Genomic DNA, 27,640 nt, shown 5'->3' on the forward strand with positions numbered 1-27,640 from the left:
GTTTTTTTCTAATTTTAACATAAATAAAATGTTATCTTTAGCTTTATGTATTTTTAGCCACACAGAGGACCACATTTTATAATCTCTAGAATCAGTTAACAGAAGTAGGGAGATCAGGAAGATGATATTATACCTCTGTACAATGAAATACATAATTTGCCATTGTCAGCTGCTTTAAACTAAGAATGAAAATTGCTGCCTCACTTCAGTCTGGGAAACTTGTTTCCCACTGGTCACTTGAAAAGGCATATGTTAATGTGTGATAGTTTTGGAATAAATGTGCTGTGTAGACTCCTGGACTACGTGTCTATTACACAGCTGTCTATGATTGTAGGATGTGATGACCTTGTAGTCTTATATTACCATGAATGTATAAGACCCAGAATCCAACTGACCACCCTACAGTCTCTGGTGACATGTGGGAGTGCAGCAAATTAAAATGGAAGTAGATGGTGAAAAAGTACCCTCTGTGTTTTGCCTTGTCTTTTCTTTGAGGCATGTTTCCTGAAGTCTTTGATCCAAATAGCCTGCTGAGGAAACATATCTCTGAGGTAGGCTGAAACAACACTGGGAACACTACAGTTCTGGATATTCAGTGCTAAGTGGTTACACAGTGGAGGAGTGAGTTAGGCAACTTTCATTTTTTCTTTGAGCCTTTTTTAGTCATGGTCTCTCAGGATTCTTGAGCTCCTTCAGGAATAACCTCATTCACAAAGAATCTAGAAGAAGCTGGACAGTTTGATGCCAGACTGGGGGGCAATGCCTCCAGAGAAATGGGAAAAACTCTTTAACTTCCATTAGGAATTCCTTAATTGTAAATCTTGGGCTTGCTTCTGCTGGCTGACCACTGCCACTAACTTGGGGCTTGTGTTTTTCAGTGTGTTATCTATCTCTTTGTTTGTCTGCTTGATTGCTTGCAATGGAACAACCAAGGCTGCACAGAACTATAAGTTTCATTTCTTAAGTTTTCTGTACAAACTGTGTGAACTTAAATCCATTACTCCTCTAGGTTCCTATATTTGTTGCATTTGGAATGTTAAAGCTTCTCCCCAACATTTTGGAGGCCTGTTTCTAGGGCTGAATTTTGCCATTTGATGTGGATCATACATGCTGCATCTTGTGATGCTATCAGGATGGGAAATAACGGGCCCTGTAGCCTCAGTGAAGCTCATGGAAAAATTCACTCATGGGTGTCACAGAAGCAGTTTTCCCAGTTCTACGATATTTTGTCTAGAAAATCTCCATGTAGAATAAGATGCCATGCTGAATTTGTTTAGTAGCCCTGGGCTTCAGTTATCTCTGAATATCCCATGAAGCTTTAGGGTCAGAGCAAATGTTGTACTGCTCCTAGGCAAATGCAGCCAGACTGGAGTTTGTTCAGCAGTCATTGTGCCTGGCTCTTAAAACACCAAGCTCACTTTTACATATTCACTGAGACACAGTAATGACCACATTATACCAGCGTCTGAGTATCAGACACACCCAGTGATTTGTTTGCAGACTTTCCCACACCCTCGGAGCTGCTACTTCTTAGTTTGGGTTATTTTTACCATGTCTGTGTCAGGTGTCTTTTTCCCTCCAGATATTTTTGCGTGCAGCAGGTTGAGAGGACAAGAGAAGTCTGCCTTTTGCAGCTCACCTGTGTTGCACCATTAGAAAGCATTAAAGCAATCAGAGAACTGGACTGATCATTGTAGGTGCCTTCCAACTGAATTGTTTTAATTTTACTTCTATTCTACTCCTGCTTTTGGAAGGCTTTTTGTTGTTGTTGTTAGGCTTGGTTTGCTTTTTTTAACTTTTTTTCCTATATGATTTCTACCCATGTGTTTGCCATTGTTCATTCTTTTTGCCATCCTTTCTTTATGCAGCAGAGGAATATCATTGTACTGAGGATCTAAGATGGGCATAACTAAACCTCACCACACTGAACCACTGGGCCAACAGAGGCCTTTCATTTTCTTTCTGTCATTTGGTATCAGCACAAAGATTTTTTAGACTTCTTCTTTAAATGGTCTTTCCGATGTGTGCTTATGTTTATCAGAAATCTGTGTGGTTATGTTTATCAGTATTCTTTTATGTTTTTTGTCTTGTTTGACATGTGTCAGCTACTGAAGGTTCTCTGCTGTAAAATGTGTCAGAGGTGACTAAGTGGCTCCTTGTCCTGCCTGCTTTGCTAATTGTGCTGAGCCAAGTAATATCTGTTGGGTATGGAGCATGGAGGGTGAGGAAGGGCTTCATCAACTCAGGGAAACTAATGAGTTGTAGGTAAGAGCTATGATGCTGGTTTGGCCAATAATTACAGGCTACAGACTTCACAGGTTCCAAAAGCTAAGCAAACTCCATCTTGCTTAATATGTTGATGAAATACTGAAGAGTATAAGAAGCAGTGTTGATCACTTAGAGGCACATATCAATTTTGAATCAGGTCTAAGAACAAAATCTGGGGAATTTGGTATTAGAGGATATCAGAGTTTCTTGTCTGTGCTCCACAGTGTTTTTGAACACTAAACTAGTAATCTATGAGGAAAAAATTCAACAATTTAGACTATCAGAAAGCACAACTTATAAAATAAAGTAACAATTTTGGTCAGCGCTTTATTTGATTCACCAATATACATAGTTCTCAGATACTTATGATTAGGTACACTAAGAATGGGACACAGCCTAATATAACTGACTTTGATTTCTAGTTTCTTTTTGTCTTATGGTTGCTTGTTTCTTACTCAACACAGATTTTGAACAAACTGACCTCTTCCAAAAATTGTTAATATAGATGGTCCCTTGGACTCCACTATTCCGTGTCTGGGAGTTGGGTTCTACTGGTACAATTACATGACATTTACAAAAATATTTCTTATCTCTTGATACTTCAGTTTTTGTGTTAAAAATTTATATAATTTATGATGCAACTCAAAACAACACAGCTCTAACATATTTTGGGTTTAGCCTGTAGGGCTTGGGTTTTTCTTCAGAACTGGTGAGCATACACATCACCAGTTGACTTCAAAAGAAATTGTGGGTGCAGAGGCATTCAGTCATTTGCCCAAGGTCACAGTGATGTCAGGATCAGAGCTCCACAGGGCAATTCTTGGCTCCAAGTAAATAAACACACATGCCACACCGGTAGAAACTTCTGAGCTGGGATTTTGTGTAGCTCCACCTTTAGAAGTGGGTCTTGCCTTTCATGATCAGATTTAAACAGATACAATTTTATAATGATAATAGCTATTGCCACCTGTGCAGTGACAGTAACTACCAGGTGAATAGCAACTATTGTACACTACTGAAAGTGTCTTTTCAACTGTAATGATTGTTTTTGAAATATCACAGCTTGGGAATTGCTTGGAATGCCCCTTCTCTATTGGCTTGACCTACCTGGTTGCAAAGTGTGAGTCAGTGCTTCATTTTCTATCTCACTTACCATGACTGACCTTGCACTAAAAATGTGTGTGAACAATGCAGCAAGCCCTGCTGGTTTTGGGTTTTTTTTCCCTGTTTTTTGGTGCTTTTTTTTGTTTGATTTTTTTTGGGAATTTTTGGGGGTTTGTTTGTTTATTTGTTTTTTGTTTTGTTTGAGGTTTTTTTGTTTGTTTGTTTTTGTTGCTGATATCCACTGCAGTAAGTTTAACGCTTACTAGAAAATTTAACAGCTATAGAAAGCAGCATGTTGGAGTGCCATCACAGACTCATTCTTCCTTATACTGTCAGCTGAATTGGCTAGGAAGTTCTGACTGCACCTTTTCACAAAGTCCATGAGCTCTCATTAGCACACTCCAGTGATTGGGAGTGTGCTAATGAGACCAAAACCTTCACATACTTCAGGAATGATGTAATCTAGTTTTTTGTCTACAGTCTAAACATGATTTCTCTAATGGTGATTTAGAACTTAAATAGAAGCAAATCTGGAGAAGTGGGCTAAATATTTTTCTCATTTAGCTGAGTTGTCTAAACACTGAGAACTAAAATGAGCTTAGGCAGAACCTTCTCACACTGAGTGAGTCAGGCATGATTATCCCTCTTTTAGAGAGTACAGAGTCAGAGACATGAATTGGCTTGCCCATGCCCACACAGAAATGCACCGGTAATGTCAGCATTACAGCTTGGTTACTCAGAAGTGCACAGATGTGCAACATGTGTTGCACTTCTTCCCACCCTAAGTGCCATAAAGACTGCTTGCAAGGTCACACTCCTATCTTAATATCTTATCTTAAAACTCTTCTGATTATGGGTTTTCTCTTTCATTTTGATTTTCTTTTTAATATAAAAATAATCACTATTAAAGCAAAGTATTTCAACATACACATTTTCATCATCATTGAAAAAATACAGTTCCTTGGATCTGAAAATATTTGTACCTGTAGAACATTTTTTTATTGGCTCTTCTGTGTAAACTTGTACACACTGGTGAAAATTGGGAGAGAACATATGAAGATTTTCAAAAGTGATTGAAAAAAATTTCCCTGGCCCTAGCAAAGCACAACACTGAAAATGAGAGGGCAATCAATTTAAATGAAACCAGTAAGTTTTAAAGGTTCAGAAAACTTCAGGTTGATGCAATGCTGAGTCTTAGGCTTCCTGTCTCTTGACAATTTATGAATACTTTTGTCTCTCCCTTGATGTTGGGCATAACAGTTTGTGTCAACTTCCCTGTGTCCCAGAGTAGAATCTGCAGGCCCTTTCCTTTAAAGCCTTTGGAATTTACATAACCCTGCAACTGTAGCAATGCAAAATGTGGCTCTGGTTACAATAACAAGGGTTTAGGGAACACAGGGAGAAATCGTAGCAGCAAAGGCATAAAAGTAAAGCAAAACAAAACTCTACATGCTGTTTTAATTTTCAGCAGCCACGTGAGAACTGTCCTGCAGTTCCCAGCTATAAATAAATCTCTGCCATCATAGGAAGACAAAAACCAAAACAGTTCACATTCCTCCCAAATTTTCTTAAGGTTATAAAAAATAAAGGAATGGTAAATATTTCAAAAGTAGAGTGTGTCTTTGCTAAGGAATGTCAAATTATTACTCAAGGGGGTTGATATTTGCATTAAGTAAAGAAATTTGGCATTAAACCTCTCCTTCCCTGCTCCATCTCTGCCAGCTCTTTTAAGAAAACCATTTAGGACTGCATATAGAAAGTTTGCCAGGCAATACTTCTTAGAACTCCATGCATTCACTGCCTTAGTGTCAGCTGAGGCAGGAACTTCCTTTGAGATGAATGAGCATTACACGAAGTATGACTGTTGCTTCTTGTCAGATGCTATATCCTAGTTCTTTATATGGTGTGTTAGGAAGGTGGAGACGAGGATCACTTCATTGCATAGTGAGATGATGTGGCACTGATAGATGTAGATGTGAATACAGAATCAAACAATGCTCACATCAAAAGTAATATTATAAAAAGAAACAGGCCTGCTTGATAAGTAAGATTAGAGTTATTGCATGTGGCTAAACAAAGATTTGATCTCCTGTTCAAATCGAGTTTTTTCATCAGAATGAAAAATTGCAAATGTTGTAGGACAAGCTACCTCACTTTTAGACTCAGGGATGAGAAGATGTAATGCCATGTGAATTGCATGACTAAAGACAGCTCTTCAAGGAATATAAGGACAGACTGAATCATGAAATGGTAAAAAGGACATGAATGGAGATAACCTCTAGTAGACAGCCCTAGAGTAAACAGGCCCATGTGAGGGTTTCTGTATTTTGATGAGATGAAAAGGTTTTGTTGAAACTTCTTTCTCAGAAGGTAGTGATGCCTTGAGTTTTACCCAGTCCAAGACAACAATAGAGGTCCAAGTCTACCAAGTGTTAGTGTGGTGAAGTCCCAGGCAGTAAGACTGGAGACTAAGAAAGAAATATCAACACCAGCAAACTGAGAAGGAATTGCGGTATACAGGGAAACTGATTTAAATTGACCCTGAGCTGTGGTATTGATCTGAATGGGCATGAGGTCTCCCAGAACAGGATCTATTTGAATTTCGGAGTGTTCCCTAAAAGCATAGGAAGGAAAGCTGCAGCAGAGGAGGAGTCTGAAGTTGCTGGGAAATGGTTCTCCAATTATAGCATCTGTTTCACACTACCTCATTATGGTGATGGACCACATGACAGTTGAGAGCTTGTGGGAAATAAACCAGAGCTTTGGTGGATGCCTCTTATAGATCAAAAGAATGAGCAAAGAAGACCTTCTTCAGACAACTGGAGGAGGCTCATGACCACCTTAATATCTGCTGGAAGAGCAATACCACAGAGCACAAGAAATCCAGGAGGTTTTTGGAGTGATGACATCTTCCTAATGCAGATAATGATTGAGCTGAAGAGAAGAGTCACTCTACTGGACCTGGCATTTACAAACAAGGAAAAACAGACTGGGGGTGTGAAAGTCAAGGATAGCTTTGGCTGCTGTGACCATGGGATGGCAGAGTTAGGATCCTGAGAGGAGGGAGCAGTACAAAAAACAGGATAACAACCTTAGAATTCAGGAGAGCAGACTGTGGCCTGATCAGGGACCTCCTTGAAAGAGTTCTACCAGACATGGCCCTGACAAGAAGAGAAGTCTATGAGAGTCCAGTGATTTTCAAGGATCACTTCTTTTAAACTCAAGTTCATTGTGATGAGCAGGGAATGAAACAAAGGTGTCAGGAGGCACGTGTAGGTAAGCAAAGAGCTTCTAACTAAACATAAAAGGAAGTTTACAAGAGGTGAGAGTATGGTCAGGTGACTTGTAAGGAATATAGAGTCACTATCTTAATGTGTGGGGATGGGATAAGGAAAACCAAGACCTACCTGGCCTTGAGTCTGCTAAGAGACATACAGGACAACAAAAAGGGTGTCTAAAGGGAAAACGATTGCAAAAGAAAGAAGAGGAAAAAAATAGACCCACTGTTGAATAGTCTAGGGAACCTTGTGGCACAAAAAGAGGATGAGATGCTCAAATCTTCTTCACTGTAATCTTCTCTGGAAGTACTCACCTTGAGAAATCCTGTGCCTCTCTGACCTGTCAGTACAACGTATGGAGTAAGGAATACTGACCTTTGATTAATAAGAATTGGATTAGGGAATATTTAACTGAACTGTACAAATAAACAAGTAAGTCCCTGGTACCTATTGGGAACCACCCAAAAATGCTGAGAGAGCTGTTTAATGTCAATGTGAAGCATTTAATCTCTTGATTAGCTTTGAAAGGCTATAGTCACTGGGGTAGATTCCTGAGGACAGGAAGAAAGCAGTTGTTATTTTTATCTTCAAGAGGGACAAGAAATGTTGTCCATCCAGGATGGGGAGACTCATTTCAATCCCTAGAAAGGTGAAGGAATACACCATCCTAGAAACTAATTCCAAACATAGGAAAGACAAGAATATGACCAGAAGTACTCAGCACAAATTCATAAGGAGAAATCATTCCTGACCATCCCAATAGCCTTCTATAATGAGATAGGGAGAGACTGGTAGATGCTGTTTATCTTGACTTTAGTAAGGCTTTTGACACTGTTACATAATGTCCTTATTGACAAACTGATGAACTATGGGTTAGATAAGTGATTAGTGACATGGCTTAGTAGCTAGCTGAGCTGCTGGGCTAGAAAGGTTGTGGTCAGCAGCAAAAAGATCAGCTGCAGGCCACACAAATACAGTATCCCAGGTTTAGTTCTGGGATACAAAACTGTTTAACATCTTAATTAATATCCTGGGTGATGGGACTGACTATACCTTAAGCAAGTTCGCTGACATGATAAAACTGGGAAGAAAATTGATAGATCAGATGGTTATACTGCTGTTTGAAGGCATCTCAATAGTAATCTCATTGAATTCAACCAAGGAAAATACCAAAAAAACCTTTTCCTGAGGAGGAAAAGCCTCATGCATCAGTACAGGCTGAGGCCAACCAGCTGGAAAACAGCCTTGTGCAAAAGGACTTGGAGTTCTGGTAGGCAACAATATGAACATGAGTCTGAACTGTACCACTGTGGCAGACAACAGCCTTGGAAAATATTAAGAAAAACTGCCAGCATGTCAAAATAAATGATTTTCATCTCTGCTCAACATTGGTGGGACACATATGGAGGGTTGTATCCAGTTCTGGGGTTCTGCAGGGCAAGAAAGAGATGGAGAGGGTGCAATAAAGGGCCGCAAAAATGATTAAAGGACTGGTGTATCTGACATAGGAGGAGAGAATGAGAGACCTGGGACTGCTTATCAATATATATGAATAATTGTTGATGTGGGGAGTAAAGAAGATGGAGCCAAACACTTCTCTGTAGTCCCCAGTGGCAGGATGAGAGGTGATAGGCAGAAAATGAAGCATAGGAAATTCCATTTAAACATAAGAAAAATAATTTAATGTGTGTGTGATCAAAACATTGAAACAAATTGCTAAAAGACATTGTGGAGGCTCCATATGTGAAAATACTCAAAATCTGACTGGATGGGACTCCAGGCAACCTTCTCTAGTCAACTCCTCTTTGAGCACAAGGTTTGGAGGAGATGATTGCCAGAGGTCTCATCCAGCCTTAACAGTTCTGCGCTCTGTGATGTTTATTTTTTTTCTCATGGCTGCATCAAAGCAGCTCAAGAATTTTGATCATAGCTGGCACTTACTATTTTGGCCAAAGTACTATTTGTGATGGACTGTTCCGCATCCTCTTAAAATAAGTGACACACAGAGCAAAAATCAGGAATTGTGATGGAAGATTTTTGGGGGTTGAGGAATTTCTTCCTGTGCTATATACACTTTGAGGTTGGGCAGAGGACTTCACTCTCTTGTGATTCTAATGTGGTGTCTTTCCCCAGTATCAAACACTTAAAGGGAGGTGGGGAGGAGAGAGAGAGACAGAGAGGCCTGAATTTGGCTAATGATGATAGACCTGTGTTAAAGCTGATACTGTTACTTCATGGGCTTAATGAGGGGAAAACAAAGCCCTGTTTTTCTGTTATCCCCCAAAGACTACAGTTTCTATGAATAACATTAAGGCACACATGGAGAAATTGACAATTCTAATGATGTTTCTCCTAAAACAGATTAAATACCATGGGAAGCAAACAAGGAAAAGTCGCCTTAATGGTATTTCCTAAAGTGGCAGTACAGCAGCATTTGTGGAATGTCCTGGAGCACAATCATTTGGCTTTAATAAAAACTAATAAAAAAACCCAACAACAAGGAAATTAGCTGAATGATAAAAGCAAATAATTCAAAACAGATTTTTTTATACATCCTGGAAATCATCTTTTTAGAGCATCTGACAGAAAGAAGACAACACAAATAGTTCTGTACCATCTGAAAAACATCTTTTGTATGTTAATCACACTATGTACAGCAAAAAGGTGTTTCTTTTTCTTTATAAATGATCACTTATGATCCCTATACTCACAGTTAATGTACAGAGTAACAAATCAATTTGTCCGCAGTACAGTTGCAATCAGTGTTGAAGATATAGTGGAAATTGTGAGATATTCATATGGGATTTGATTGTAGCATATATTAAGAGCACTGCTGAGTGCTTCAGTGAAGAAGGCTAGTCTTCCATTGAAAATAAAAGAGACCATATAGGAACCTCTGTACATATTTCTTCTGTAATTTCATTTGAAAGTGAAAAAACATTGGAGATGCCTTTTATATTAAGAGCTAAAACGAACTATTTAATTGCAATTGTTTCTCTAGACGGCCATCTCTGGAGTCAAAGCAGCTGTACTAGTTCTTCTGAAGTGGGGCTCTTCCTACACAGTGAGGACCTGAACTCAACAGAGACCTACAGAGAGAGAGAGAGAAGAGCAAGTCAGAAACTACACAGATCATCCAGGTTAGTACTGATTTGCATATGGGGAATGGAAGAAGAACAGAATACCAGGGAAAGAAAAATAGCCATCATTTTGTTTTCTTAAACATGTATGATGTGTCCTACATTCACCAGGGAAGAGGAACCTTCTGCATACTGCAAGGTCATTTTTCAACTTTAGAGCAAATTTACAGCAAATAGGGCCTCACAAGCCCCAGTAATGGAAAAACAATGTGTGTTTAGAAGCAGCACATATCCTAATGGCAAAAAATTGTAACCTTCAATCCCATCTGTGTTTTTACCCCATCACCATTTCAGCAAAACAGAGCTGGTATCTAGACTGTACTACAAGTGTTAGTCACACCATTACTCTGTCTGAAGGCTAACATATTAACTTGGTTTTAATTATAATTGTAGTCTAAACTGGAGGCATTTCTTGTAAGTTAGTAAATAGACTTATTGGAAATGGTAATTTAGTAAACATTCTTGATTTTACCTTCCTTCCTTCCTTCCTTCCTTCCTTCCTTCCTTCCTTCCTTCCTTCCTTCCTTCCTTCCTTCCTTCCTTCCTTCCTTCCTTCCTTCCTTCCTTCCTTCCTTCCCTCCTTCCCTCCTTCCCTCCTTCCCTCCTTCCCTCCTTCCCTCCCTCCTTCCCTCCCTCCTTCCCTCCCTCCTTCCCTCCTTCCTTCCCTCCTTCCTTCCCTCCTTCCTTCCCTCCTTCCCTCCTTCCTGAATTTGTACATCCAATTTTTCCATGAAGCCTAATTATACCTAGCGTCTCATGATTTTCCATGTCCTTTCTATTTTCTCTTGTAGACTTGCAACAGTGATTTACAGAGACAGAATAATGTAAAGCCTTTTCTTCCTATGGTATTTGCACTTTATGTGAATGCTGTGAAGCCTTGTGACCCAGTTCCCTAGTGACACCAGCTCTGCAGAAGTATTTACATGAGTGTAATGTGAGTGTGGAGTGTGGCTGAGTTAAGAAGGTGCCTGATGTGAATGGGCAGGGCAGTGGTAAATCAGTGGTCCGGGCTCAAGCTCCGTCATCCTGATGAACTGAGCAGTAAGTTTCCTGTGGTTGTCTCCAGGCATGATACTGTCCCTCTGTCAGTATCCTAAATAGTTTCCACAGCTCACACACACCAATACAAAAATACAAGTGCTAAGTTTCGATTCTGTCATGTGAAACACAAAATGATATTTGGCTCACAGCTCCAGTTTTCTATATGTGTACGGTTATGTATTCAAAATATACAGATTTGCTCCCCATAATTTTAAAACATTTTATATCTTTGAAGTCTTTTGAAAAACTGACAAATTCATTCCTGATTAGCTACATCCCTCTAGGTGACCAGGTTCTTCTCTGGCATGTGTGGTTGTCCAGGAGCAAACAATGGTTTGAGGGGCCCAGTCTCTGTGCATGAACATCTTCCATGTTCATGCCCTTCCCAATCAGGGCCACTACCTAGTTAAATCTGTGCTGCTCTCCTGGCATACACCAAGTTTCCCTCTGGCTCAGACTGCCAGGATGAAATTAAAGCTTGCAGAACCTGGGTGTGCCTCTCTTCACTCAACTGCTTCACAGAGAAAGAAATGTACTTTTTTGTCTCCAGAGCAACTCTGCCTTCTGGTAAACGCGCATGTACTACTTAGCACCTCACTGGAGCATGGGTGCTCTGCATTCCCTGTAAAATGAACCCTCTTGCCAAGTACAACAAAGACAGTTTTCTTCTCTCTTGCCCTCACCCTCACAGTCCAGCGGATTTCCAAGAAAGCAAGTCAGCATCCTTTGCCTAGAAGTAAGGAGCCACCTTTCCGTAGGAACATTGTCCCACTTCCAGGACTCCTAAGCATACAGGAATTCCTGTAAAGAAGGTCAAGTATCCTTTGTGAAAATGTGTGTCACAAAGTAGGACAGATTTCATGTGATGAAAATTATGTCTAAGAAAAATCAGGGCAGGTTAAGAGTGGTGTAATAGGGGGAGGGAAAAAAACCCCAAAGCAAAAAAAAACAAACAAACAAACAAAAAAAAAAAAAAAAAAAAAAAAAAAAAAAAAAAAAAAAAAAAAAACCCAAAAAACCCACAAAAAAACCAACCAACCAACCAAACAAACAAAAAAATCCCAAACCCAAACTAGACTAAAACACCAAAGCCATCAAAGTCAAAAGGAAGAGTTTGGCTATCAAATACTGAAACTGTCATTTGCAGTTAATTGCTATAATAAGGTCAACTGCCTTCCTAATTGATATCTGCTTCTTACTAGGGGATCAGTGCTGCTGATTAGATTGCATGTAAACTTCCAAGAATATGAATAATCAGGGTTTGGCAAGACACACCAACTGCAACTAATTCTTCTAGGTCTTCTGCAAAGAATATACAATAAGCAAATGTTGTCCCCTGTGTAGCATCACTGATAGATCCAGGACTTTTTGCTCCAGCTACTGTTTTTCCACTGAGATGCTACAAAGCACTTAAAAGCACTCAGAATTGCCTATATTGAAGTAATTTTCAAAGGAAGTGAGTTTTCTTGGTAGAATTGGAGCAGTGGGACAGCTCAGTCACCAATTCTGCAAAAAGGAGGATATTTAGCTGGAGTTCCCTGCCTGCTGAGCAGTTGTTTCAGGATCCAAAAGTAGCCAAGTATCATTTTAAAAATCCCAAGGCTGTTCTATTGGCACTAGGGTCTTAACATGCCTCTGTCAGCTTATAGACCACAGAGTTACAAGGGCAGTTTAAAAACTGACATTACTGTTTCACTTTGGTTTTGTGTCAACCAGTAGTCAACCAGAGTAAAGGATCTGGCCTAGATCCTGTATCAGAATAAGAAAGGGAAATAGCCTTTCCCTTTCCATTTCTCTGTTCCTTTGATAAATACCACTTTGATTTTTCCTGGAAGTCACTGAGATCTCTGTCTTCATAGCTGGAGACTGACTTTACCTCTGACTGTATTAATACCCTTTTCTTGGTTGCAACAAAACATGTTGATCTAGATCACTGCTAATTAACTGATGGTCAATACAACATCAGGTATTTCCTAATCACTTCCAAAACTTAAAAAGGCCCCCAAGCTCCTTGCCTCTATGCAGCTAAATAAGTCCATGTGTATATATAAGGGGAATAAAAAGTAAAACAACCCCTGATAATTCAGAGCCCAAACTAATTTTTTAATTACTATTAGTGGAAGTTTATGTTGCAGTGCAGCTTAATCAGCTTGGATTCTATTTCAAAAAGGCAAAATAATCCTTCAAATGAAAAACACTGAAGTATGTCATTAAGCAGACCATTATTGGAACAGCTGCCTAGGGATAAGCTCACGCCAGCCGCCTTAGTTCACATATTTAGTAAAATTTAGACAACAACATATGCATAATAATAATATTTGTGATACAGATCACCTGCCTGCATACTGCATCTTTCTGTAACGTGATCATTTGGTAGAACAGAGATTTTTAAAATAAAAATTATTCCTCTGGAAGATGAGAAAATATATACAGAATAGAAGGAAGCAATCAAAAAAGATGGGGAAGGCAGAGGAAGATTCCATTTTACAAATCAGTGCTCTCTAGTTTGCTAAATGAAATTCAGATGAACAACTGTTTTTCTAAAGCTCTGGTCTGTGCAAAATATCATGAATAAGTTCAAAATGATCATAAGGTGTTAGGTGTGAACACAACACAAATTTCTTCAAGGGAAGCAAATGAAGCCATGATGAAGTTGCTGACTATAAATATTTACAGTTGTCAGGGACTGGTAACTACCTTTAATTGCCTACAGATGATCAGATTTTTAGTGGCAGGAAATTTAATCTAATTCTGGCTGATTCTGTCTCTCTTGCCTTCAGGGATGTGGGTTTGAGCTGGGCTGTTATCTGAAAATGGAGGTTCTCTTTGAAGATGTTTGAGCTATACCAAGCAAAACTACAGGGAGAAAAGAAAAAAAACTCTTGTAAAAGTTTCATACTTTTTTCTTTTTACTTCCAGTTGAGGTAAAGATGATTCACTTTCTAAAAGCTCCCAAGCTTCTTCATTTTGAAGAGTAAATGCTTTTCCTCTTTCCATAGCTGTTATCCAAGATGCAGCAAATACTGATTCTTTTCCTCCCTCCCTCCCTCCCTTCCTTCCTTCCTTCCTTCCTTCCTTCCTTCCTTCCTTCCTTCCTTCCTTCCTTCCTTCCTTCCTTCCTTCCTTCCTTCCTTCCTTCCTTCCCTCCTTCCCTCCTTCCCTCCTTCCCTCCTTCCCTCCCTCCTTCCTCCCTCCCTCCCTCCCTCTCTTTCTCTTTCTTCTCTTTCTCTCTCTCTTTCTCTTTCTTCTCTTTCTCTCTCTCTCCTCTCTCTCTCTTTTTCATGTTCCCCTGCCAGCACACAACTTGTGCAGACCACTCCCTACATCTTAACCAATACAGGGTCAAGAATTTAAAAGGCTTGCAAAGCCAATAAAACACAAGGAGCTGTAAACAACACAGGGAAAAGGATGAAAATTGAAATGTGCTGCCTTCAGGAAGGTCCACCAGCATCTTACTATGATGGATACAGATTTGAATGCAGTTTTAGTTGACCTATATTTTGTTGGTGTGGGCCATTTTATGAAAGGGAAACCCAGTCTTTTAAGAACAGAGAATAGAAGTAGCTTGATAACTAGTACATTGATTTCACGCATTTTCAAGAAATTATCTTCATATTGAATGCCATAACTTCCATTAACTACATGACTCTTACAGATCTGATAAGATTTAGTTTCTAGGAACAATTTTATTTATTTATTTCTAACAATTTTTTAAACTGAGAAAATAAACTCACCAAAAATAAATGTTTGTGCTGGGTTTGCAGTGGCATCTTACAAAACCATATTCTTCCACACTGTAAAGAATGCTGCAGGAAAATAATGACACCAATAAATAACAACAGCAATAAATCAGATGCAAGCTAACCCTATCACAGTTTCACTCAAACATCTGCCTGAATATACTCATGTGTAAATGCATACATGCATGCACAAGTGTGTACATACAGTATGGTTCATCAAGTGCAAAAAAAATCTTGTAGCATTACAAGTTATAAATTTTAAATAATAATGAATGTTTTTTCAGATAAGTTTTGTCCAGATCTTTACTTTTTAAAAGTTCAAGGCACGTCCTTAAAGTGTTGTATCAACAACATTAAAGATGTTGGTTAGGTTAGGATTGAAAAACTTTAATCTGAAAAAGCATATATATACATATACCCCTGAATTGAAGTGTCTTTATTCATCTGGCAGACAGTGAGAGTGGAATCCAACCTTTAGATCAGATGGTGTGATTTCAGCCTAAAGTTAAAAATAATTTTAGGAGGATTATATAAACTAAAAGAATGTACATGCATTTCCGTTATATTGACTATATATTCCTCATTTCAGCCCCTCATCAACAGGGGACAGAATCTTGTGTGGTTCATTGGTAAGTGACAATAGGGATGGATCCACCACCACATTACAACCAATGTCAGTGTACAGTAGTAATACTGCTCTGTATTTCAGACTGGAGGGATGCTCAAAATGCTGTGCGGCATTTCAGAGACTGCAGAAGTGATGGGAGGGTAGAAAAGTCCTGTTAGTCCTGTACCCTGTGGTGACTAAGCTGCTGGCCCCGTGGCTGCACAGGGTGGTGGTGTCAAGCAAGGCACGCCGCCAGGCGCACAGAGCCGTGGTGTTTACTCCCACTGTCAGATGGAGCAGCCAGCCTGGCACAGGGTCCCCTCTCACAATGGACACTTTTGTTTTTAGATTAATATACCCGTGTCCTTTTGTTTTGATGAGAAATCTAACAAACACTTCATATCTACAGAGATGGAGCAACATCTCAGAGAAGCTTTTGCTTCTATCTTCTGAAAGGAATACGGTTTTGAGCAGCAAACTATTTGATTTTCTATGTCCCTTTCCCCTTTTCACTCCTAACTATTCTGGGTGCTTACACACAAATAATACTATAGCTTTTTTTGGTTTTGACCTTGGTCTTCAGAACCTAAAAATTCTTGTGAAAATAGGTGTTTTCTTTAATAGTTTTATTCCTAAATTCAGAAGGAGCTGCCTTTGTAGGTATGTTTGTGCTGCCTTGCAAAGTAATCTTTATGTGATACATTGTTCGGAGAGACAAACACACCTTTTTCTTTTTTTGCACCTTTGGCAGGACGTTTGGTTTTGCTGTCCCCTATAAGCTAAGACACCAAAATACCTCCTATTAAATGTCACTTCTTGTCCAAGGGGAATGCTCCACTGAATCAAACATTTCTGCAAACTGCAACACTTTTCAGTTTTCTCTGAGGTATCTCTAGTTCAGTATTTAATAATAAAAACCACTGGATTCACCATCAGCTTCTATTCCAAGCTGTTACTAATGCAAGTATTGAATTATGTAACACCAGAGTTTAATGAACCTTGTTGTAACTAAGTGAACAGAGTCACAGAAAGAATTAGTTATTATCTAGTTTCATTTACTGGTGACTAAATATTGAAGCATGCAGCAGAATTCAAATTCTATGTCCTTTTTTAATATACCACACATTTCTCCGACAGCCAGTAATACAAAACAGGAGTTGTGCTGCAGCCATGAGACCATCCAGATGCTGCGGTGAGAGGGGGCCAGCTTTCACATGGGATTATGAGGAGAGTAAGGAGCAACATATGTAAGGAACTGCAGACATTCCTTTTTTATCTTAACATTTATGGTGATGAGATCATTCTTTCAGTGGCACAAGCCTGTTTCCTGCTGGCACTTTCTGATGTTTTGCATGTTCTTGTTTTGTGCATGTGGAGCAGTGGAGCATCACTTTAGCTTCCCTCCAGCCCCCAGTATCTCTCCATCATTGGTATCTTTGCCATTCAATTTCCCATCCACTGAAGCACCTTACCCTATTGTCTGGTAGACAGACACTGCCTGCTTTGAACATATCAGAATAACCTCAACTACGGCACCAAATGGATGACAGCTTTGTCTTAAAGATGGGTGTTTCATTAACTTTTAACTAATGGACGACAAGGGCCATTTATCATTGTTTCATTGTATCATAATAAATGGTTCAGTGTGGGACTGTGAGCAGGGAGATAGCCTTGGTAATGTGAGCATGCCTAACCCCCGTGCCCTGGCCTGCTGCTGCAGGTTAGTTTCTAGGGCTGGATACAGGTCTCTGTCTCCAGAACCTTTGCTGTAGAAAGGAGAGGGATGCAAAAGAAGGAACTGGCTAATAATTCCCAGGTCTCCTTTCAGGCATTCTTTCCTCTTCCAATGAGAAACTGAGAAGTTAATAGGTGAGGAGGGAGGACCAAGGCAATTAGATGGAGCTTGAAAGGTGGAGATCAGCTACAGAAGTACGTGGCATGCAGAATGGGGAAAGAGGGAGTAAAAGGGGAAGGACTTAGAAGAAGAGATTAAAAAAGTGGTAGCTAGAGATGTGAGTGGGAAGTGAGGATTAATAGACCAATGGGAATGTGTGAACAGAGGACAGGACAGATGGAATTTCAAGATCTGTTCTACCATGCATCACATGTAGTTTGCATATGTAAATAATCTAAAACTTTCTCAGGCTTTATGCTGAGAAAGGCAGGAGCATAGTACAGCTCATACTAGAGGAACTCTGATGACTCCCTGTGGTTTCATAGAAGGCTCATAGTGCTGAATATTGTAATTTAGTCATGTGGCCAAATGGCTACTTTGCTTACAGGGCAGAAGGTATACATGCCAGTAGTTAGCGGGTGCCTAGTGAGCCTGTTTGTGATGGGCCATTATTAAAATGGTTGCATTCAGTTTTCGGTTTGTACCCATGTTCTCCTCCATAGGACCAAAGAGACAGGAAGAAAGACATCATGGCTTGCAAGCAGTTTGTACCTGTTCTGTGCTTATTGTGCATTGGTTTAAGTGAAGGCAGAGAAGACAGGACAGTGGTGACTTGGCCCCACCTTGTTTGGTTTGGCCTGCGAGTTTGAAGGCAGCATTTTCCCGCAGTAACTTGTTTTCTCTGGATATGTCATTAAAGATACACATATCTGTGTGTTTATATATATGACTTTGCCTTGTGTTAATTGGTATTGTCATCATGAGAGTTCAGTTATTGCAAATGTCTTACATATACGAAGAGCAAACCATATATTTCCATGTGTTGAAAAAAAGAGATTTTGCAGATAGTGTTACTATCTTTGAATTTCAGTGTTTCTATTTCACAGAGCATGCAGTTTCTTTCACTGCAGACAAGGAAGACAACTTTCCCACATTAATCCAGCTATTAAAATCAGATACAGTAAAAAGGGAAGTCAGAAATCAGTGAACATGGTAGAAACAGTGGTTTACACGGGATTAAAGCTATCTGGAGAATGAATGGAGAAGAAAAACTAGGAAATGAGGGCTTTTTATTCCATTAAATCATATCCTCTCCATTACAGGGAATAAAATCTCTTAAGGTCAGACTGAGCTGAGCGCCAGGGGAAATCCCTCACCCCCGCTGCAGACCATGGTTTGGGGACAGTGTGCCATAGTGTAAGTCACAGAGCAGGAGGCTGGCGAGGGCGCACTGCTCCCCGCGGTGGTCCCTGACGCAGCCGGGATCCTGCGCCCGCTGCCCAGAGGGACCCGTGCGGACCCCGCCGCCTCCTGCCCCACCGGCCTTGCGGAAAGCGCGACGGAAGCCAAGATTAAACCCCGCCACACCTGAAAGCCTTGAGCGGATAGCTGCCTGAAGAGCGTTCCTGTTCCCAAGGCACGTAGGAAAGTGTCTCTTGCCCACGGCAATGGTCACCGCGGCGGTGAGCCCCCCTCGCTCCCCCCGGCGCTCCCGCCCGCAGCGCCGCCCGACCAGCGCCGGCGGCTCCTAGAGCCGAGCGCTCCCGCCAGGCCGGCGCGGGGCCCTTTAAGAAAGCGCAGCACAGTAGCAGGGGCCGGCCCTGCCTCCCGCAGCCCGCAGCGCTGGAGCGGCGCTGGGGAATGGGAAGCAGTTCCCGGTCCGGGTCCGGAGAGAGCGCACATAGCAGCAGGAGCAGCGGCAGGCACCCAGCTCCGCTCGCTCAGCAGCATCCAGCGTGGGGATCAGCGCTCTGCCTGGCTCCCTGACATAGGATGGACGTTCCTGAGCACTGAGCTCAGCCGCTGTAAAAAGCAAGTAGGAAAATATACATCTGGATAAAATTGGTAAGTCAAACTAGAGTCACATCCTCTTCCTTGGACTACAGCTTTCCAGTTTCTTAATTTGTAATGTTCTTTGCAAGTTTTTTGTTTGTTTGTTTGTGTTTTTGTTTGTTTGGGTTTTTGTTTTGTTTTTTTCCTTTTAAGCAGAACAACTGGAAAAACATGGAGGCAAAATAAAAGTGTAAAAAACCTGACGATTTGTCAGTATTTGTGCTCCTATTTTTGAAACCCTCTTTCCACATAGAAGCTTTGCTGCAGGAGTGAGGAAGGAGAAACCAGCAAGTGCTTTTGTATGTAGGGGAAGAGAAAGCTAGTAAGAGTTGTAATTGGCTTTTCCTTAGGATATGATTAAAGATTTCAAAAAACAAACAAACAAACAAAAAAGTCAGCAAAACAAACCCCAACTTTCAAGAAGCTTGAAATGGCTTGTCATTTACTTTTCCAGAGTAAACACAAGTCTCGTGTTGAAGTCTTAAACGCACTGAGATTTGTACAGCAATGAGAAGGAACTTTTAAAAACCGTGCTGTCAGTGTAAATCTGGATGCCAAAGTACTGCCGGGCAAATGTTGTACATATTTGTTTAAATTTAAGTAAGTATATCGTCAGCCCTGGGAGGGCAGAGGCAGGAGATGCCATTTCCCGCGTGGCGGATAGAGGGTGCTGTTGCTACACCCGCCATCGCTGGTAAAAATCCGAGGGGAAAATCGAGTGGAGGCGAAATGTTTTAAACCATTAAACCAGCAATTGTTCACACGAGCGCAAAGCTATAGTACGTAGCATCCAGTTGGAGCAGCCAATGTTTTTAATTTTAATTCCCTTAAGTTCTGGGGGCAGGTTTTTTTTTTTTTGTTTGATTGTTTTTTACGAGATTATCTGAATTACAGAGAAATGTATTAGAGCCTTGTTATGACCTTGTTATCTTTTCTGGAGTGTGTTGTGGAGTCATACTGGATCAAGAAGGGAAGGGAAAGTGTGGAATCTCTTGACAGAAATGTTACTTCAGTAGTGGTGTGGAAGATGAGGAAGAACTGTCACTCGGTGTTGATCAAGTTGCAGGCAGGAATTGGACGTCTGACATGGGAACATTTCCTTGGTATCCAGTACAGATGTACAGTAGAGGTTAGAGATCTACAAGGGACTAAGACTGTAAACCCTAATGACTGAATGGCATATTATCAAGTAGTTTGGGGAAAGGGGAAGGGTCATGTACAGCTTTCCTCATAGTAATCCCAATACCGCTAAAATAGGCTGACAATTATGCCATATTTCATCCATATAAACAAAGAGTTAGAAAATGCAGCAATAATCTGTTCACACCTTTGTGTGCATATACTTGATTATGTATCACCTGGGGTGTAAAATATTCTTCTTTGTGGAGCAGGAATTTGGGTTTCCTTAAATCAAAGGCTTTAAAAGAAATGAAGATATTCTTTTAACTGATGCAGCTCTCTTGTGAGTGGAAAAGGACCAGAGCTGTCAATTTCCCCTCTGATCCAGCATCTGTTAGAACTTGAAGTTTCTATTGTGACCCAGAGCTTTGGTTGTGCCTTGAACAAGACTCTTCTGTCTGACTGTATTCTGTTACTTACAAATCACTTGCAGTGGAGTGGAGAGATTTGCATGTTTTGAGTCCTTAATGTGAGACATGCTGGGCAAAGCAGATTAAAAGAACTGAATGACCATATGGAATGCAGTCATTATGACTACCAATTATTATGTCTCATTGAAAAGTTTAGAGTTCTACTACCTCTGCTGAATCAGTGGAGTATGTGAAGAGAAGACAACTTTCTTACCTGCAAGAGATAGTAAAACGTTTATTGTGCGGCAGTGTATCCGTGTGATGTTACTAGTTTTTCAAGAAAAAAACAGCCATTTCTTTATACTCCTTATGCTTCATTAGACATCCAGGTATGAATGGCCTGTAAAAATTATTTACTGGATCAGAGGAAAGATTTCCCTCTTCAGTTCCTCTCTGAATTCACAGGCATTAGACAGGTGTCTGTCCAACTACTTCCTCAGTAACTTATGGAGGAATCTTTTTCACTTCCCTTCAAGAAGATTGCAAGTTCATTGAGAATGATAGTGCTATCAGACACTCTGAGACACATTTGAACCTAGCAGATGCTTGCCTTTGTAGGAGGCTAATTTATGCATTCATATTATCTCCTCCACCATCACTGATGTCCAATTAAGCTCTTAAAAGTTGCATCTCCCCAATACTTGTCTGAATTATGTTTAATGTGGTAGCTGTAGTTGTTTCAGTTTAATTCTCCTAATTGCCTGTATTTCAAATTAAAATCTTTTCTTCACAAATGGAGAAGATAGTATGATGTGCCAGATCTGATTTTTACTGTGTTGTTTGGAAATTCACTTTAACATTTGTTATATTTTGCTACCAAGTGTTTTGCTTCGAGTTACTTTGTACCTGGAAGTCAACACTGTAAGTCTGGTCTGTGACTGATGCTGAGGTCATACAGTTAACTTCTGCAGAGTTCTCAAAATATTAGCTTAATATGACATTTTCGTGTGATATTTAAAATGTAAAGGGATCCTCCACCTGTATTTATGCTAAATTAAAGAAGCGGAGCTTCCTTGAATAGCTTTTCTCATTAGAGACCTTTAATCTTTTTACCTGCCATAGCATGCTGCAGTGCTATAAATTCTGTGACTGCCATTGGAGCATTTGTCTACTACTTGCTTACACTGACAGTAACTCTGCTAAGTGAGTTTAGCCAGAGCAAGACTAATGATTACTCAACAAATTAGTGTCAGCTTGATTTCTAATATAATTTTCATTTCATTGTTTCACAGAGCTTCAGGTTAATTAATCTTTGAGCATCTTATAATAGTTGACTTGATGAAGCCTACTACAAAATCCTTTCTCTCAGAATGTTTCCAGCATTATGAATTGCTGGATGTTACCACAGGTTATGAAGGCTTGTTGGTGCTCACACAGCTGCGGTGAATCTGGCCTTGTTCTTTGTTGCAGGTAAAGCCTCTTTCTGCTTTATATAACAGAACCAGAATTCCAACTGAAAATCCCAGTTTCATATCAAAGGCTGACTGTGCTGGTAACATAGTAACTTCCTCTTTTCTTAAATAAGAGATTTTGTAGTTTTTTATACTGAGCAGTGATAGGTGTGGTTTTATGTCTGATTTATCTGTCTCTGCTTTAGCGTTTGGAATGCCACATTTTCCATTACACATGGGACAAGTTTATCTGTATAAGTGGAGACCTCTCAAGATGTTGTCCTGTGCAAGATCAAAGCATGTTAACTTGCACAGAATACGAAGGAAAGCAAATAAGATTTAATAGCTCTGAAGGTGGATATGGAAAGGAATTAATGCAGGAATGTGTTCCCCAAAGAATATTTTCAGTGAAGTAGATACCTCTATGTAGCTAGTCCTGACTACCCCAGGCAACTACGTCACATCTGCCAATACTCATGTAGATAAGCATCCTCCAAAGAATTAATTTATTTTCATCTTCACATATGTAGATCTGTCATTTCGTAAATGAGACAATTGATGATGGAGATTTTCCTTTTATTATATGTAATCCCAAAGTTCTTTTCTTCTTCACCAGATTAATCAGAATCCTTGAAAACTTCAATCTCTCTTTAATCTCAATCTATTGTTGAGAGTATTATTTCTTAAATGTAAAAAATAATGAACAAGAGATCTTTAAAAATTTTTAGGCACTCTACCACTTTAATTATGCTTTCAAAAACATGGTAGTGACCTAATGTATCATTAAATTATCACATTTAAATACTGCATTGACCTTGCCAGCCAGTAAATCAAACAGTGGTGAAATCCCTTTTGTTCTTTTTGCTACACCCTGAAACCTGTGAAATAATCTTCTGAGCATTTGGCAAAAGTATGTATCAAGTTGATGTGTTTTGTAGCATGAAATGAGGAAAAGAGGTAGGATTTTTTTAGCTTTCTAGGGACCAAATAAGGTACTGCTGAGATTTCTCCCTCCTCCTTTTTCATGAATTCAAGAAACCATGGATTGTAAAGGTTCCATATGAGAAGAAAAAACCAAGGTGGCAGCTGTCAGTGATGTTATTTAGTAAGGGCTGCACTTCTCAGTGCCTTCATTGGAAATAATAAATTTTATACTCAGGGCTGTTTTTCACCATCTTGTCAAATTGTCCCTTTGGGGAGGGAATGGGGTGGGGTGTGGCATGGAACTGATTCACAGTGCAGCTTCTGACTTTTGAAATGGAGCAGAGATTAAAAGCAGTTCTGAAGTCAACTGCATCACTTATAGTTTCCTGCTGTCACACATTGTTCCATTTGAGAAATGTAACATGATGAGAAAGGTGTATGGGCAGAAGGAGCATCAAACAATGAAATCTTTTTTACGTCATATTGTGTATAATATAATATGCAGGGCCAGCAGGGAGGCTAATGGCACTCTTTGCTACTGCCCTTCCCAGTTCTTTTCACTTGGACTTCACTTTTTTCTCACCTGGGTGTTTTGTGATTTAACCAATATGATGTGTTGTGTGTGTCTTGCTCTGCAGCCTCTTTCTGGGTGTGTATCAAGTACCTGTAACTTTACCTACATCTCTTTATTAACTGGCATGACCATATACTTCTGTTTATTTTGAAATCCATGGAAAGTACATGAAGAAACACTGTAATTTTATTTCTCCAAGAGAATCTTTTCCAGCAGCTGATGAAATTCAAGCTCATGCCAGATGAAAAGCTCTTGTGTTATCATTTGCAGTTAATTAAAAAAATAAACGCCAAATCCCTTCAGCAGTGGGTTTATAAATACTGTGTTTGTTTGTGTGCATGTATGTGCATGCTCACACGAGTGCTTCACTCTCATGTGCCTTTGACAGCACACTGGAAATTATCATACACTTTTAGGTTCAGGACTTGATGCAGGGATACAGAGGTGGATGAAGGAGTTTGTTTGTTTTAGTACATCTTACAGTAGCTAAAACAGACCCAAAATAAAGTAAAAGTTTTAGTGTTTGCCTTAAGTTGGCAACATTTTTGTTGTCTTTTTTTTTTTTCCTAAGAAAACATGCTAAAGGCTCAATTTTATCTTTTGGTAGGCAAGCAAAATATTTTTTCTGGCAATTTGATACTTTAATAAAACGAACACTTACTTGATTAAATGTGCCAAATTTGTGTGTGCTAAAAGGCAGGAAGCTGGGTTTGCTGGAATAGAAAGCTGCACTGACAGCTGGGGCTGAACTACCTCTTGGCACCCTATCTGTCTATAAAGTGCAGATCCTAGTAAGCTGAAGCATTATTATCTTCAAAAAATCTTGGACAGCTTCACTGGTGAGTTAGATTTTTTTTTGCTTTCCTTTTAAGAAGGTAAAATTAATTTATTTTGGGTGAAAGCTGTTAAACTGACAGATTTGGAAGACTGCAGTCTCTTTGTTCAGTCACAGAGTAAGTGGTGCCTTGAACCATGGCTGAGTCACCTTCCCTGGTGCTGCTCTCTTGTTGCGTGTTTTGGGTCAGTCAATGGATCAAACCTGATATTTAGCATCTTTCTGTTCAACTTTTTCTTCTTTTTTTTTTTTTCTTTTTTTTTCTTTTTTTTGGCCAGCATTGTCAGATTCCTGACAATGAGCTGACTGTTTAGATTTTGAGATGGCTTCTTCTTGCATCTCATTAGGTTTTGCCAAGAGAAATCCTCATGGGTCTTTTTGTTTCAAGTGACAAACTTGCTCACTTATCAGGACAGCCTTGATCAATTCATTTCACATGAGCAGTAATCAAATGGGAATGGTTTTTGGTCATCATCCAGAATAGATTCAGCCTAGTGACCTGGTAGAAGGACATACTGTATTCCATTACCAGCCCTGTGAATCATTCAATCTCCCAACTGATTGTGGTTTTTCAGTACTCCACTTGTGTTACACAAGCCTTGTCTTTTTAGGCTTTGCATTCTTTTCCTGATTCAGAGGCCCTTTGGAAAGTTTCATGAGGGCTTTTGCATTAAGCTCATCTAGAAAGCAAAGCCTCTGAACTACAGATGGTTTCTCTCAGAGTGGGACAGAGGGACTGTGTGTGACAGTGGCACAGGGTTTGTTGTAATAAACAACAAACAATGTTGTTTGCAATGCTGCAATGATGTGTAATAACTGTAGTGTAGACTAAACCTTTTGGCAGGATATTGTATTTTTGAAAAAAGAGATACTGTTTTTAAATATTTTGCAAACTTTATATTTTTATGTTTGTATGTATGCCTGCTTTCCCTTTTCCCTGAGATTTAAACAATGACTGTCTTTTAATCATATTCTCTAGGAAAAAATTTAATTTCTGTCTATGGAGAACTTGATCATAAAAATATATATTTGTACTGGAAGCTGTTTTTCACACTTTGTGCTGGTTATTTTTTAATGGCACACTAGTGAGGTTACAGAGTGAAACTTGGCCAGGTAGTTCCAACTTCCTGTTTCTTGTTCACTTCCCTAACAGTTCTTTCATCATCTAATACTATAAGCATTTTGGTTGGAAGACCTTCAGGGATTTATTTATATTGAAAAACCTTTTCTTTTTTTCCCTTTTTTTTCCACTTAAGAAAATACCCAAGAACAAACAAGGACTTCTAGTGATTTTAGGTTTTAAGCAATAATGTTACGCTTTTGCCAATCATCCAATGTCATGTTTAAGGTGGCTGACTTGTAGGTGAAATTAAAATGGAAAAATAAAAATGTACTCTAGACAAGCTGTTTTTTCCTGCTTTCATTTCCCTTTTCAATGCAACTTAATTAGGTGGAGGTAATTCAACTACTACGGTGCTTCAACTTTGAGCACAATAGGGACAACAAGAAAGTGGCTGTGAAAGTTTGGAGACTTACGCTCATGCTTGCTGCTTTGACTTCATGTCCCAAGGCCCAGTCAATCAATATAGCTCGGAGAGAATTTTCAGTTTCTCAGCTTGAGAACAAAATGACATGAATAGTCAGGCATCTAATGTGCAAAATTCTTTAGGAAATTATGACATCCCGTACCTCAGAAATATTTGCACTCTCTTAAAAGAAAGTCTAGTCTTTCATCTTTACTCAGTGATTAACAGAAATCTTTTCATATTTCAGAAGAATTTGCTAATCTGCACAGAGTGCTGTAAGGTGTTTTAATAAAAAACCATAACTTAAAGTTCAATCTTTAAGTTATGGCTTTTATTTTTCCTTCTTTTCCTTCCATACTTAATTTACAAACCTCTTTGACATCAAAAGTCTAGACTAACAGGGGAACAGTGCAACATTCTTGGCCCTCAGAATTTCTTGTGGGACAGCAGTCACAGGGAGCTGGTGTGTTACCAAATACATAAAGGGACTCTGCTTCTGAGGACCACTTTGTATGAGACATGAATGAAAAATGAGCAGAACAAACCAGCACCACCAAAAGAACTTCTGCATGAAACATTTCTGTTCTCTGATTTTTCTTTTTATTTTTCAAGTGAGAGGTCAGATATAGTAAACTGTTGATGTGTGTGGACGGGGTTAGATAGGTACTGCTGTACAACAGTAATAAATGATGTGTATTTAAGAGTATATATATTGATGAATAATGGATACATGCAGGTATGAGAGTGATCATTACTTTGTAGTTATACAGTTTGAAAGGCCTGAGGTGGATTTGATTCTACACACGGCTGCATGTGTGGAAGGAATATACATGAAGTTATCATGCTACTGGCTTTATTGTGGCAAGCACATTTCTCTCTCTCTCAGGATTTTTATAAAGGTGCACAGAGAGAAGTGAAAGAGAAAACAATTTCTATTTCTGCTCCCTGTTTTTCTCTTGTGGAATGTGTTTGGAGAATTATTTACCTGGAGCGAATGCCTGGTTGGATCACGGTGGATTGTTTGGGCCTGATGGCCAGTCAGATCCACCTGTGTCTGGACTCTGGAGAACAGGGTCACGAGTTGTTAGTTAGACATGATAGTTAGAGAAAGTAGCATGTAGTTTTTACTATCCTTTTTTATATAGTATATTAATGTATGTCCTGGTTTAGGACAAATTAGGGGAAAATCTCCAAAGGAGCCCCTTAAAGGAAACAAACTTCCATAACTCCTCCCCCCTCCCCACCACCGGGTTTGGGCGGAATTTCCTCAGAGGAAAAGTGGAAAAAACTTGTTTATTAAGCAAGAACAAAAAACACTCCCCAACACAAGAAAAACAGCCCGAGATGACAACAAACGTTTTCACCAGTCCAAGAGAGGCCAAATGGCTTGGGCAGTCTGCTGAGGAGGGTGCTGAGCTTCTCTGTAGTGCAGACTCCGGAGGAGTTCCTTGACGTTCCCGAATCAAGGTCCGAAGCAGGTCCGATGTCTTCAGGGAAGGGGAGGAAGGAAGGAAGGGAAAAACAAAAATAGAAAAATGGCAAAATAAGGCAAGCAAAGAAAAAACAAAAAAAAAGCAAGAGAGCAGAGCAAGTGAAGCAGGCCTAAAGCTAGCAGCAGCAAGCCCGAGCAAGCAGCCGGGGGAGGGACACGGCTATAGACAAAACAAACTGAGAGCACGGGAACAGGAATACACGATTTGGATACAAAGCATGAAAATGTCCTGTCACCCCAGGACATTGTATCATAGCATAATTATAATAAAGAAATCATTCAGCCTTCTGAAATAAGTCAGACATCATCATTCTTCCCATTTGGTTCGCTGACATCTACAACACTTTATTGAGGCCCTTATCCCAGTGTCTGAAACTGTGATTTGTTATGCTGTGATATGATCT

At 39.7% G+C, this 27,640-nt stretch overlaps 1 protein-coding gene across 3 annotated transcripts in view; it reads left to right on the forward strand.

Moving 5' to 3' along the window:
• Window positions 1-27,640, forward strand: part of DAAM2 (dishevelled associated activator of morphogenesis 2) — a 208,049-nt gene that overhangs the window by 10,642 nt on the left and 169,767 nt on the right. For 2 of the 3 annotated variants that reach the window (XM_068185503.1, XM_068185507.1), the window contains exon 1: window positions 18,779-18,917. The gene's annotated coding sequence lies outside the window, so the exon portion shown is untranslated. Of the gene's footprint in view, window positions 1-9,651; window positions 9,791-18,778; window positions 18,918-27,640 lie in introns of those variants that run through there. The other variant, XM_068185504.1, reaches the window with a different exon arrangement.

Source organism: Anomalospiza imberbis, chromosome 3 (assembly GCF_031753505.1).
Source record: "Anomalospiza imberbis isolate Cuckoo-Finch-1a 21T00152 chromosome 3, ASM3175350v1, whole genome shotgun sequence".
NCBI classification, from domain to species: domain Eukaryota; kingdom Metazoa; phylum Chordata; class Aves; order Passeriformes; family Viduidae; genus Anomalospiza; species Anomalospiza imberbis.